Here is a 12,563-nt window from a genome sequence, read left to right as displayed (position 1 = left end):
TCATGGGTTCTATATAAGAGCAGTGGCAGTTCTATCTTAACCTCTGTCCCATGGGAATCCCAGTTAATGTCCAGGTGACATTCCACACATTTGTAGAATCCTGTCTGGCTTCTCTCCTTGGAAGCTATTTGGAGAAGCTATAGTGAGCTGGACTATAGTGAGAATGCACACGTCTGCAGGATGTGAATTCCAATCATCACACTCCCTCCTCATGTTCTTAAGGAGAATTTGCAAGTTTCCTAGTGCTCTTTCTTGGCCTGTAAAATGTAATGAACTCTCAGACATTTTTCAATATTGCAAAAAAAGAATTCAAAAGAAATGGAAAACCTCATGTGTTTCCCCAATTGATGGACTAACTCTGCTAAATGATACTTTATCAGGTTAATTTTGAGAGACAACCCCTTTATTGATACAAAAAATCTTCTGTCTCCACTGATTCACTTAATTATTGACTAAATTCAAGATGCTTGGGAATGAGAAGTAGATTTACAAATACTGGAGTCTTTTTCATACAATTAAAAGCACACTTAATGGTACCACGAAAAGTCTTCTCTGTGAGCCAAGTGACCGCATAATGTGCATTAGGTGAAATTCCAGAGGTTTAACGATTGATTTTCCCTACAAATTGTGCAAAGTGAATGCAACACTAAAAGCAAGGAGTGCTGTCAAGTAAGGACTATAATTAACAAAACAAGCTTATGAAAAAATAAAAAAGATGAAAATGAATCCAGTTCACCTTGAGAGAAGCCCCTGAGTAACAGGTTAAGTAATATATTCAGTAACTTAATACAGTTGCTAAGGAAACAATTGTTTGCAAAAGAGGATTAATGGTAAGAAGGAACCAGACTCAAATACCAGACTTAATCTCATGTTTTCATTATGCAGGAAAGATCACAAATTGATAAGGGCCTGTCAGTTGAATCTGCAACATCCAAGCAATGCTACACCTAATTGTATAATACATATAACAGATGTGGATTCCCACTGGAAAACAAAAATATACCAGATACACGTAGAGAAATGTACGGGCTTAAATGGACATTAAATGACATGTTAAGATGACCTGGAAAATAATGCCATATACCCAATATATATAAAATGTAGATAAGACTAAAGTAAACATAAGTTTGTCTAATGAAATTCTAACACCTTGCAGAAATAGTTTTTATTTTTCTAATTTTATCTTCTTATATTTTGGAATACTTAAAATTCTCATTTAGGAATGTCATTAAAGGGTGAAACTTAGAAGAAAAGCTAATGCTTTAACTTTCAATTCTTTCAAACAACAAGCAACAAAAATTCTGACTTGTAGAATCACCCTGGTCCATAGGACACCTTCGTCTTTGGCAAAGACGGTGGAGGGTAGGTTTCTAGGAAATGCAATGTGCAAGGAACGCCTTTTTACCTTAAAGGATAGATCAATGTGTATCATCAGCCCATTTCTGGAGGGGGAGTTTATGAAATGGGCTTTACCATCTCTCTGGGGTTGTTTGCTGGTCAATATCCTCAGCCTGGAAACCCAGGAGGAGGTAAGAAGGACAAGGAGCCCTGACCTTGACCTCTGACAGAGGTTTGAATAGTCTTTTACAGAAAGATCAAGTAAGCATCCTAAAAGACTCTAAAATAAGACCAGGAGTGGTAACCTTATTTAATTAACTCATTCCCCTGAACCAAGAAAAAGCATCAGAAAATGCAGCTCTTCCATCCAAGCCTTTGGAGGACCTCTTACCCCATGGGAATTATCTTGTTCCCTAACCCTACATTCCCAGAGGCCCCATTCCTTTCCCACTGTGACACTTTGATCCTTTCTTCCCTTGGAAAACTCACCTTTCCTCGGACTCCCTCCCCTTCGCCCCTAGGAAAATTCTACTTCTCTCCCATGAAAAGTCTATGGATATCTTCATCTCTTTCTGCATTACCGCCAAGTCTGCTACCTCAGACCTCAGCAAACTTGGAATAGACATTTTTCTTTGCTTAGGCTTTTGCTGGTTCTGAGGGGAACCATCGGCGGTGCACCCATGAGTAGAAGGAGCCAGTAGAAGCTGTTTAGCAATAATGGCTGAGCCATGTCCCTCTAGAACCGTCTAAGAAAGGGGAGTATAATCATATAGAAGAAAGCACATTCTTCGCATTCATGGGGTCTTCCTCCTACTCTTTGAGAAATAACACCTTGGTGTTCAGAGACTCTTGCTTCTTTCCTGCCTTGCAAAGCACTCACCTTTCACATAAAAGAATAATGGCTCTGCCCGAGCCGTCATCATAGATTGTGCAATTATTGAATGCATTCTCTCTCAGATCCCATTTGCTTCCCTGGTGGTGAGGAGGGCGTAGTGGTTAATTTTTCTATATACAGAGATTCCTCTTTCTGGGGTCTAAGATCATGTTTTTGGAAATACAAAAATACCTCCACAGAGCTGCTTGGCCTACAGTCATTTTTATTGACTAGGTTTTGTCTGACCATCATAGCTAACTGTTACACAATTTTATGACAATTGGACATTAAAAAAAAAAAACCTATCAGGACTATAGATGACAAAAAAAATAGACAAAATGCTTATCATACCATTATTGCCAATAACTTAATTACTAAAGTAACTGTAGTCAAAACCATTACACCCCCAAATATTCATTCATTCCTTCAACACATATTTAATGGACACCAGCCACATGTTAAGGGTGGGGTATCGGGAAAGAAAAGCCACCAGACAGAGACACAGCAGCCCGCCCTTGGTCGATGGAGCCTTTCCTCTGGTCTCCCACCACTGCCCCACCTCTTTCTCCTTCCTCATCTGTTTTATTGCTCCCCAATGTGGGAAACGCAGCACAGGAGCTCTATCTGTCTGGAGCAGATAAGTACTGAGTTGGCTTCTTCACACAGACAAAGCTGCATGCAGCCTGGGATCCTGAGTAGCACATGCCTCTCCTCCCTCCCTGTGTCCTCCCCGGCACTTGCCACCCACCACTCCACACTGTTCTAAGTGGCGCTGGGCTTCAGCTTTCTAGACAAGCTTCGACCTTAGACGTAACCAGCCCGGGGTGATTTCCTCTTCGAATGCAGGTGGTGCGGAACACTATCCACAGGTCTTCTCCATGACAGTGTGACCACAACGCACCAAGCGCCCATTACCTTCACTGGTAGAATGGCAGCCAGTTCCCATGGTGAACACACGGCCAGCTTGACTGGATGGGAAACAAGGCGCTTTCCACTGAGGGCTTTCGTTTTTGTTTGTGCGTCTGTTTGTGTGTTTGTTTTTCACTTGAGTATAGTTGACACAGGTTACATTAGTTTCAGGGGTACGACCGTTGTAATTCAACTTCTCTGTGTTATCCCATGTTCACCACAATTGTAGCTACCATCTGTCCCCATGCAACGCTATTACACCAGTGATTATACTCCCTAGGCTGTACCTTTTATTCCCATGACTTACGTATTCCATAACTGGAAGCCTGTATCGCCCACTCCCCTTCACCCATTTTGCCCATCCCCTCCCCCTCCTTCCTCTAGCACCCATCAGTTTGTTCTCTGCATTTATAGGTCTCATTCTGCTTTTTGGTTATTCATTTGTTTTGTTTCTTAAATTCTCAATTTAAATTATTAAATGCTTCATTTCTTAAATCCTCAAATTTCGTATAGGTGAAATTGTACGGTATTTGCCTTTCTCTGTCCGACTTATTTCACTTAGCATAATACACTCTAGGTACATCCATGTTGTTCAACAATAAAATGGACCAGGAACCTGTTCCACCTTGGAATGGGGGGGGGGGGCACCCAAAGATAACAGAATGATTCTCTCTGTCATGACAGCAATGACTTCTGTTGCTCTGAGTATAGAAACGGTGCCCTTGTGCTGCCCTCTGGCTAAGCTGCCAGTAACACAGGAGCAGAGCAGCAAGGGTGAGGTTTCCATGTAAAAGAATCTACCTCAACGAAGGAAAAAAAGCTTTTAAAAATCTTATAGAATTCTCAGCTCTCCAGGGAGTTAGACGTTGCTCCCGAGTGCTCACAGGTCCACACAAAGCACCTGTATAAGGCATATATTTGACTCAGTACAATCTTCCACAAAACATATTCCCCCTGGCAGGGGAAATGACAGATAAGCAAACTAGTATACATTTTCCACAAGAAAATTGTGGCCACACTTCCACTTTTTCCCTTCTCTCCAACTAAATCCTTAAGTCTTTTCCACCTTTCCTATATTTTCTCCATCCCTTTCCTCTCTCTACGTGCTTGATATCTGTTCACTAAGCTATAAAGACTCTGCATCCTTACCCCCCAGAATAACTTGGGCCTCAGAAGACAAGGCAAGTGGTTTTGGGAGCTGACAGAGCTTCTGATGCCTTCATAATCCTGTGAGAAATGGGTGTTATCTGACATCTGTCTGAGGGTGTCCGCAGACATATTTCTAGGTTTGGTATTGTCTGCTTTGTCTCTGGGGCAAGCAATAGAGAAGAGCGATATTGATGAACAAATTAGGGAAAGATAGAAGTAAACCAGAGGAACAGAAATGCTTCCATCACAGATAACCCAATGTGTTAAGGTAAGAAGGAGAGAGAAGGAGAAAGACAATCCCCTTCTTCCCTAAAGGTGCCTCATCTCCAAACCTCCATCCCACACAAATATTGAGAAAGCTACTGTGATGAGCACAAACTTTAGGCAAAAAAATTAATGTGAAGAACTGGGGCGTTATTTTTTCAACTCAGTTTATACTTTGAATCCTCATTCTCTTTCTACTGTCTTAGCCCTTCTCTAAGGAGGTAATAAACTGGAAATAGCATCAGGAGTGCTGAGGAAAAGGAAATACTAGGAGAACACACACCCATACCCACATATATATATAGATACATATATATGTGGGTGTATGTGTATGTTATATATGTATTTTTATGCATCATATAATATATATTTAGTTATGGTTATAATGTTTGCTTGACACACTAGTTTTCTGATATGACACCAGCATATTCTCAATAAACCTAAATTGCCAGACAAGGCCCCTGAGTGGTTCCCTTGTCTATTGTCTCTCTGTCATGGTGGCAGGCTAGGAAAATAGCAGTAGTAGGTAGCAGAGAATACATTTTATTTGTATTTCTTAAAGTTAATTTATTTATTTTGAGAGAGAATGAGTGAGAGAGAGAGGGGAGTCAGGGGAGGAGCAGAGAGAGAAAGCGAGAGAGAGAATCCCAAGCAGGTTCTGCACTGGCAGCACAGAGCCTGATGTGGGGCTTGATCTCACAACTATGAGATCATGACCTGAGCCAAAATCAAGAGTCAGATGCTTAACTGACTGACCCACCCAAGTGCCTCAAAGAAGACATTTTTAAAAACCAAACTACTTCACATGTGTTCATTTCTTCAAATAAAAAATGTTTGGGAGTTCCCTGGGAGACCCTTGAGAGAGAGCCGGTTACAGCTCCCTGCACCAGGGGAGAAGCATGGGCTTCAGTGTATAATTAAACAGTAGGTGCATCTAAAAGCTTCAGAAAGGAGTCTTGAGAAGTCTGGATAATATTTGAATCAAGGTTTCCAAACCCCTCTTCACAAATAACCTACTGCTCTTCTGGATTTGTATGTTTATCTAATCATGGTAAATAATTTTTACAAATCCCACCTGACTGGCCATTGTATTTAAAGCCAGTGCCCCAAGGTTTTGCCGTCCTGCTTTTCTTTGCATCTGCATATTCTAATAATTACATATATTCTGTTAACATCAGACATTTCTCTCTAACATTTCAAAAGCTTCTAATGTGTGGCCATCTGGCACATGGACTCCAATAGATGGCTCTGCTGTATGTTCTCATTCTATCAATGTATCTTTCTATGTATCAACTACCTATCATCTACCAATCTCTCAACTGTCTATCTACCTACCTAACTGCCTAACTATCTTTGTAAGATTCATGCCTCTTTTCCTATAAGATTCATTGGACAGTCATACTTGTTAACGTATGACAGTCATGCTGCCTCCCCTGAGAGCCCGTAGGTTCTGTTGGGACATGGACTGCGTCTGTGGTGGGCACCACTGCTCCCTGGGGTCTAGCCGAGGAGGTAGCATATGCAAGGGATGAGTAAATATTTGTTCAATGAGTACATGGTCCTCTCTGAGAGCAGATACCTGTTACCGTTGGTTATCCATTACCTGGGATTCTGACTTTGCGAGTCAGTCACCTCTCACAGTCACAAAGCACGTGCCTCCCCCCACGGGATCCCATCACAATCGCTCTGATATTTGCAATGTGGCATTGCACATCCTTATCTCTACAGACCCACCTCGATGCTTCTTCTTTCACTCAGGAAATGGACATGAATTTGAGTGCCGGTACCGTGTGAAATAGTTCACATTTGCTCTTTTTCTTTAAATTGTTCAGCAAAGTGTGTACTTGATCATTACTAATGGTGTATTTGCATTCACCTCGCAGCTCATCTTGACCCATCGGCCCGCTGAGACCTAAAAATTGAGGGCAGCTGCTCTAGACCTGTGCTTTCAAACCACTATGCATACAAATCACCCGGGGTTTTTGTTAAAAATGCAGATTCTAACTCAGTAAACCTAGAGTGGGGCCTGAAAGTCAGCATTTCTAACACACATACCCCAAGAACCTGCCCCTCCTCTGGTCCATGGACCACACTTTGAGCTGGAAGGATATGATTACTGCTCATCCAACCGATTGAAATAAAGCTTAAAAAGTGTACAGCCTAACAAAATATTTACATCTGTCTTAAAGATTTTTTTCTTTTTCACACTTTTGTATTGTTTACTTTTTTTCTCTCCCCATTTCATACACATCTAGCCATGGAAAGTAAGTTTGGCACAAATGTTTTTAACAATAAAAATAATTTCTAACTAAGTAATTTTTATTGCTTCCAACAATGCTGCAATGAAATGGACATGTCTCCCTGTGCAAACCAGCAAGATTTGCTCTGGGCTTACACCCTGCAGTACAATCCCTCTTTCATGGCAGAGCTACATCGCCAACTTCATGCAGCATGGCCAACCTGCTCTACTGAGCCGTTTACCAAGCTGCAAACCTGACGGCGACATATGTAGGATTCTCTTTGTTCATGAGGTTCCCGCATGGGAAACTTAAACATAAAATTCATAAGAACCGTTTTTATCTTTGGGGAGAGAGGGGATGGGATCACAGTAAGGTAGCCAAGAGTCTTAACCTTCTCTGTAATTTATGATTTGGAGAAAAAAGAAGAGAAGGTAAAATGTTAATATTTTAAAATACTGGGTGATGGCTAAGTATCAGTTTCTTATATTATTCTCTGTACTTTTCTGTCAGTTTCAAATAGTCCAGAATTTTTGACAGCTTTATTGAAGTGTAATTTATATACCAAAAACAAAAACAAAACCCCTGCACATATTTCATGCACTATTTCATGAGTTTGGGCATATGCAAACATTCAGGATACCATCGCCACAATAAAGACAATGGACATATCTATCACCTCCAAAAGTTTCCTTGTGCCCCTTGTTTTTGTTTTTTTTTTAAATAGAACTCTAGAATGTATTCATCTTGCATAATTAAAACTTTATTGGACAACAGCTGTCCATTTCTCCCACCCTCCAGCTCCGGCAACCACTATTACATTCTCTGCCTGTATGAGTTTGACTACGTTAGATCCCTCCTAGAAGTAGAATCATGAGGTATTTGTCCTTCTATGACTGGCTTATTTTACTCAGCATAATGTCCTCCAGGTTCATCTATGTTGCCACAAATGGCAGGATTTCTTTCTTTTTTGAGCCTGAATAGCAGTCTATTGAATACATATACTACATTTTCTTTAGCCATTCGTCTGTCAGTGGACACTTGAGCTGTTTCCATGTCTTGGCTATTGTGAATAATGCTGCGATGAATGTAGGACTGCAGATATTTCTTCTAGAGTCTGATTTCCCTTGGATTTATGCCCAGAAGGGGGATCGCTGGATCATACGGTAGTTCTAATTTTAACTTCTCAAGGAATCTGCACACTGTTTTCCACAGCTGCTGTACCATTTTTCTGGGATATGACACCAAAACCACAGGTAACAAAAGCAAAAATAGACAAGTGGGACGATATTAAACTAAAAGGCTTCTGCACAGAAAAAAATCAACAAAATGAAAAGTCAACCTACTGAATGGGAATAAATATTTGCAAAACCTATGTGTAATAAAGAATTGATTTCCAGGGGTGCCTGGGTGGCTCAGTCAGTTAAGCGTCCGACTTCAGCTCAGGTCATGATCTTGCAGTCCGTGAGTTCGAGCCCCGCCTCGGGCTCTGTGCTGACAGCTCGGAGCCCGGAGCCTGTTTCAGATTCTGTGTCTCCCTCTCTCTCTGACCCTCCCCCATTCAAGGTCTGTCTCTCTCTGTCTCAAAAATAAATAAACGTTAAAAAAAATGTTTAAAATAAAAAGAATTGATTTCCAAAATATATGAAGAACACCAACAACTCAATAATAAAAAAATAATAACTGGATCAAATACTCTATAATATCTTTAAAAGCCTAAAACCATTACCATACTGTAAGTGACGTCTTCTTGTTCTTTTGTTTTTGATCAAATTCCTGTGGTGAAATGAGAAACAAAGGGAAGGAAGAGGCCACAGAAAAACATGAAATATGAAATATGAAAATTTTACAAGCAAAATAAATTCTATTATCCTTCGGATTTTTACATTTACATTCAATATCTCGGGGGGGGATTATCTCACATATTTTAGATTTTCTGTTCCCTAAAAACTTATAAGTTCTCTACTCTAGAATGAAAGAAAAAAAAAATCAAGAGAGTGGATCCTTTCACAAAGTGCCTTAATCTGGGAATTTTTCTAGAAGGAAATAAAATCGAACCCAAAGGAGGAAGGCGTCTCCTGGCAAACACCATATTTCGAACACATCCTTGGTGCGAAGCTCTAATTATGTTATCACTGACTTGCCCTTGGTACTAAGGGGAAAACTGATTTAATTCTGAGACTCTGAAGTTTACTAGCAAGTGACTCACCTTTCTTAATTCCTTCTGCATATTTCTCCCTTTTTACTTCCTATCCCTAAACTTAGAAAACTGTTTTCTTTTACCTATTTTAAATTCACTAGAGAACAAACTGTGTTTTAGAATAAATTGTTCTAGAGAATGGAACATCTAGAAGTCACATTATATATTCTCGCACTGAACTAAAAAACCCACAAATGAAAGGAAACTGAAATAGCTCCTATTTAGAAGCAATGAGTCACTTTTCCAGCTTTCACTGCTTCACCCGGTATAGGAACACCCTTTCTTCTATGATATCTGCCTTCCAGTAATCTACGAGCACAGTGTAGTTAGCAGAGTTGTAGCTGGGGAACACACGAAGAATTTTCCTGCTAAATCCACAATATGTCACTTCATCTTCTCCACATTTTTCTTTAACTTAAAATTGTTCATCCTGATTTCTAAGCATTAGAAATCCAATTACGTCTACGTTTAAACTTTGGGAAATCGTTCCCTTGATGTTTTAGAATTTGAAATGGTCTAAAGAGTCAAAAAGGTCATCAGTGAGCACAATCAGAATCCATTAAACCGTAAAGACATATTCTAATGCAAAAGTAATTTTAAAAATCACATCTGAGGATCAAATTAAATGTTTATTTCCATTTAATTCCAAACTTTCAATGATATAACCCTCTTGGGCCAATTTCGCACTCTTGGTTATACAGTAAGTTAAGCCTTCTGGACGCACTAGTTTTCTTTGCTTTTCATGTAGTTTATTATTCATCACCATCCTGCTCTTCCTTTCTACTCATTTATCCATATGGAAAATGTGTTGACATAAAAAAAAATTGTATTATGGAAGAAAAATCTTTGCACGATTCCTTCTTCTCCTGCAGCTATGAGAGGTACATGTTCTATTGTTACACTCCATTTCTCATATGTTCACTCATTGCCTAGGAAACCCCCAGATTATATTTCTTCATTCTGAAGTATCAGAGCCTCTGTTTCCATTAAAAATTCACAAATGCGGGTGCTCCTGGGTGGCTCAGTTGGTTAAGCGACCGGCTCTTCACTTGGGCTCAGGTCATGATCTCACAGTTTGTGGGTTCAAGTCCCACAGAGGGCTCTGCAACAGCAATATGGAGCCTGCTTGGGATTCTCTCCACCCCCCACCCTCCCACCCCCCACCCCCCACCCCCGCCGTCTCTGCCCCTCCCCCACTTGTGTGTGCACACTTTCTTTCTCTCTCTCTTTCAAAATAAATAAACTTTTTAAAAAATTTCACAAATACAGACTGAGTTATAACACTAATAGAATAGATTCGAGAAAATTAATAAATTAGATCATGGAGTCATAAGCTATCCTAAAAAAACCCTGAAACTTGTTACACCCTTTTCTTTTTGATTTGTTTTGGCAGCTTTTCATTCCCTCTCCTCTGTACAGAAGTCTCCCCATCGCCACCAGCATTCCAGTTGGACCTCAGGAACGTAAAGATATGAGAAATACTTCTTCCTTTCCCGGTATGAGAAATACCTCTCGGCACTCAATGTCAGCCATTGTCTTCCACTGTACTTCCTACCCTGTTTGTCGCTAAATAAAATCTGTGATGTTGCCCTCATATTCTCGACATCCAAATACTATATAGAAAACATGCCCTGCGTCAGGCATTCAGAAAAGAAAACATCACGAAAGCTGCAGCCCTCCAAGTATGTTTGGGTGACTCTTTAATTCACAGCTTTCGAGCTTTCAGATGGAGAGAATGCCGTGCAGCAATGAGAGCATGGGTGGGGGACCAAGAAGGATCTGGATTCAAACGCAGTCTGCACCTAATTTTTTGACCTTGAGAAAGTCATTTACCTTCTTGGGACCTCTCTATTAATTGAAGATGATTAAATGAGAGGGGATAGGAAAAATACCCAGCATGTACTAGACACATAAGCCACATTCTATTGCCTTCGTGCCTCCATAATGTACTTTATAAGAACGTGTAAATAGTGTTTCCTTTTTTCTCATTACCCACAACTCTCATTTCTTCAGTTGCCCTATTCCCCGAAGGCTTTCTATTCACTGTGAAGGCACAGTTTTAAATCCTCTGACATACCTTTTAGCTTGGGTTCTAAATTTACGTTCTGGTAAAAATATGTGTCCAAAGTAAATGAAATACAAAATAACTGAGACAGAGAAGTAGACATGTATGTGTCTCATTTGTGCTCTTGGGATTTAAATTTATGGAAGTGACTGAGTAATAACACCGAGGCCAATGGTACTGAAAGAAGAATTCATTATTTCTATTTCCCTAGAGAAGGAGGTACATCATGTTATGCAGGGCCACATGGAAAGCACCAGGGTTTGGGCAGGAGGCAGAAGAGGGGAAAGCCTGGGCTGTAGCCTTTTTTCATGTTTCCACAGGAAAGACCAGGCAAGGCTGGGAAACAATTTAAGATTGTCTATTTTGAATAATTCTGGAGGTTTTAAGCTATAGGAGCAGTCTCTAGCTGCCTGGTACCCAACCCTGGGATGATTTAGGGCAGGAGAAATATTGGCTTGATGTGTAAGTTAATAGAATTTGTTGGGTGAATACATTTCCCAGATTGGTTGATTTGCATTTGAAAGGTACACTGCCTGCCAAGCTGTCTCTAAGAATTGGCTAGCCCTGGGAGGGGCAGTCTCTCAGCAGCCAGAAAGATTTTTTAAGATGGCAAAACATCATAAGATAATAAAAATTTAAAAATATGATTAATACAATAGGGAAAAGAAAAAGGATATCAGTTATATGACATTAAAGGGAAACATTTCAAAAATGCAAAAAAATTAACTCCACTTTTAATAGAGAAATATATTTCAGCCGTGAGGCTTTTTTTTAAGCATAGTGAAAATACTAAATACATATATTTTTAAATTCTAGTGGTTTTTTTTTAAGGTTATTTATTTTCGAGAGAGTGAGTGTGCATGTGTGAGTGGGGGAGGGGCAGAGAGAGGGAGAGAGAGAATCCCAAACAGGTTCCATACTGTCAGCACAGAGCCTGACATGGGGCTTGATCCCCTGAATCATGAGGTCATGACCTGAGCCAAAATCAAGAGTCCAATGCTTAACCAACTGAGCCACCCAGACCCCCCAAAAATGCTAAATATTTTTAAAGAACTTTTTCATCAGTGGCTCCAAGCAACTTTATTTATACCAATTCCTTGTCTGTGAATATTTGATATAAATATGAGGATGAAAGGAATACTGTTCACTTTTTTAAGTCACATTTACTTCAATGGGGATAATGGGAGCTATTCAGTCTCCTAAGTCAGAACTGAGTCAGGCTAAGAAGTATACACCTTTCGGGGCACCTGGGTGGCTCAGTCGGTTGGGCGGCCGACTTCGGCTCAGGTCATGATCTCGCGGTCCGTGAGTTCGAGCCCCGCGTCGGGCTCTGTGCTGACAGCTCAGAGCCTGGAGCCTGTTTCCGATTCTGTGTCTCCCTCTCTCTGACCCTCCCCCATTCATGCTCTGTCTCTCTCTATCTCAAAAATAAATAAACGTTAAAAAAAAAAAAAAAAAAAAAAAAAGAAGTATACACCTTTCCTTTCCTTCCCACACCTACCTCCACATCTCAAACGTAAGGACAGG

The 12,563-nt window shown here is 40.3% G+C and overlaps 1 long non-coding RNA gene across 1 annotated transcript in view; it reads left to right on the top strand.

The window, feature by feature from the left end:
- Window positions 1-11,705, top strand: part of LOC125924839 (uncharacterized) — a 463,539-nt gene extending 451,834 nt beyond the window's left edge. The window contains exon 5 of the long non-coding RNA XR_007458593.1: window positions 10,365-11,705. This is a non-coding gene — a long non-coding RNA (uncharacterized LOC125924839). The remainder of the gene's footprint in view (window positions 1-10,364) is intronic.
- Window positions 11,706-12,563: the final 858 nt, after the last annotated feature.

This window comes from Panthera uncia, chromosome F2 (assembly GCF_023721935.1).
Source record: "Panthera uncia isolate 11264 chromosome F2, Puncia_PCG_1.0, whole genome shotgun sequence".
NCBI classification, from domain to species: Eukaryota; Metazoa; Chordata; class Mammalia; order Carnivora; family Felidae; genus Panthera; species Panthera uncia.
The sequence above is the reverse complement of the archived record's forward strand: the minus strand, read 5'-3'. Positions and strand labels throughout refer to the sequence as shown.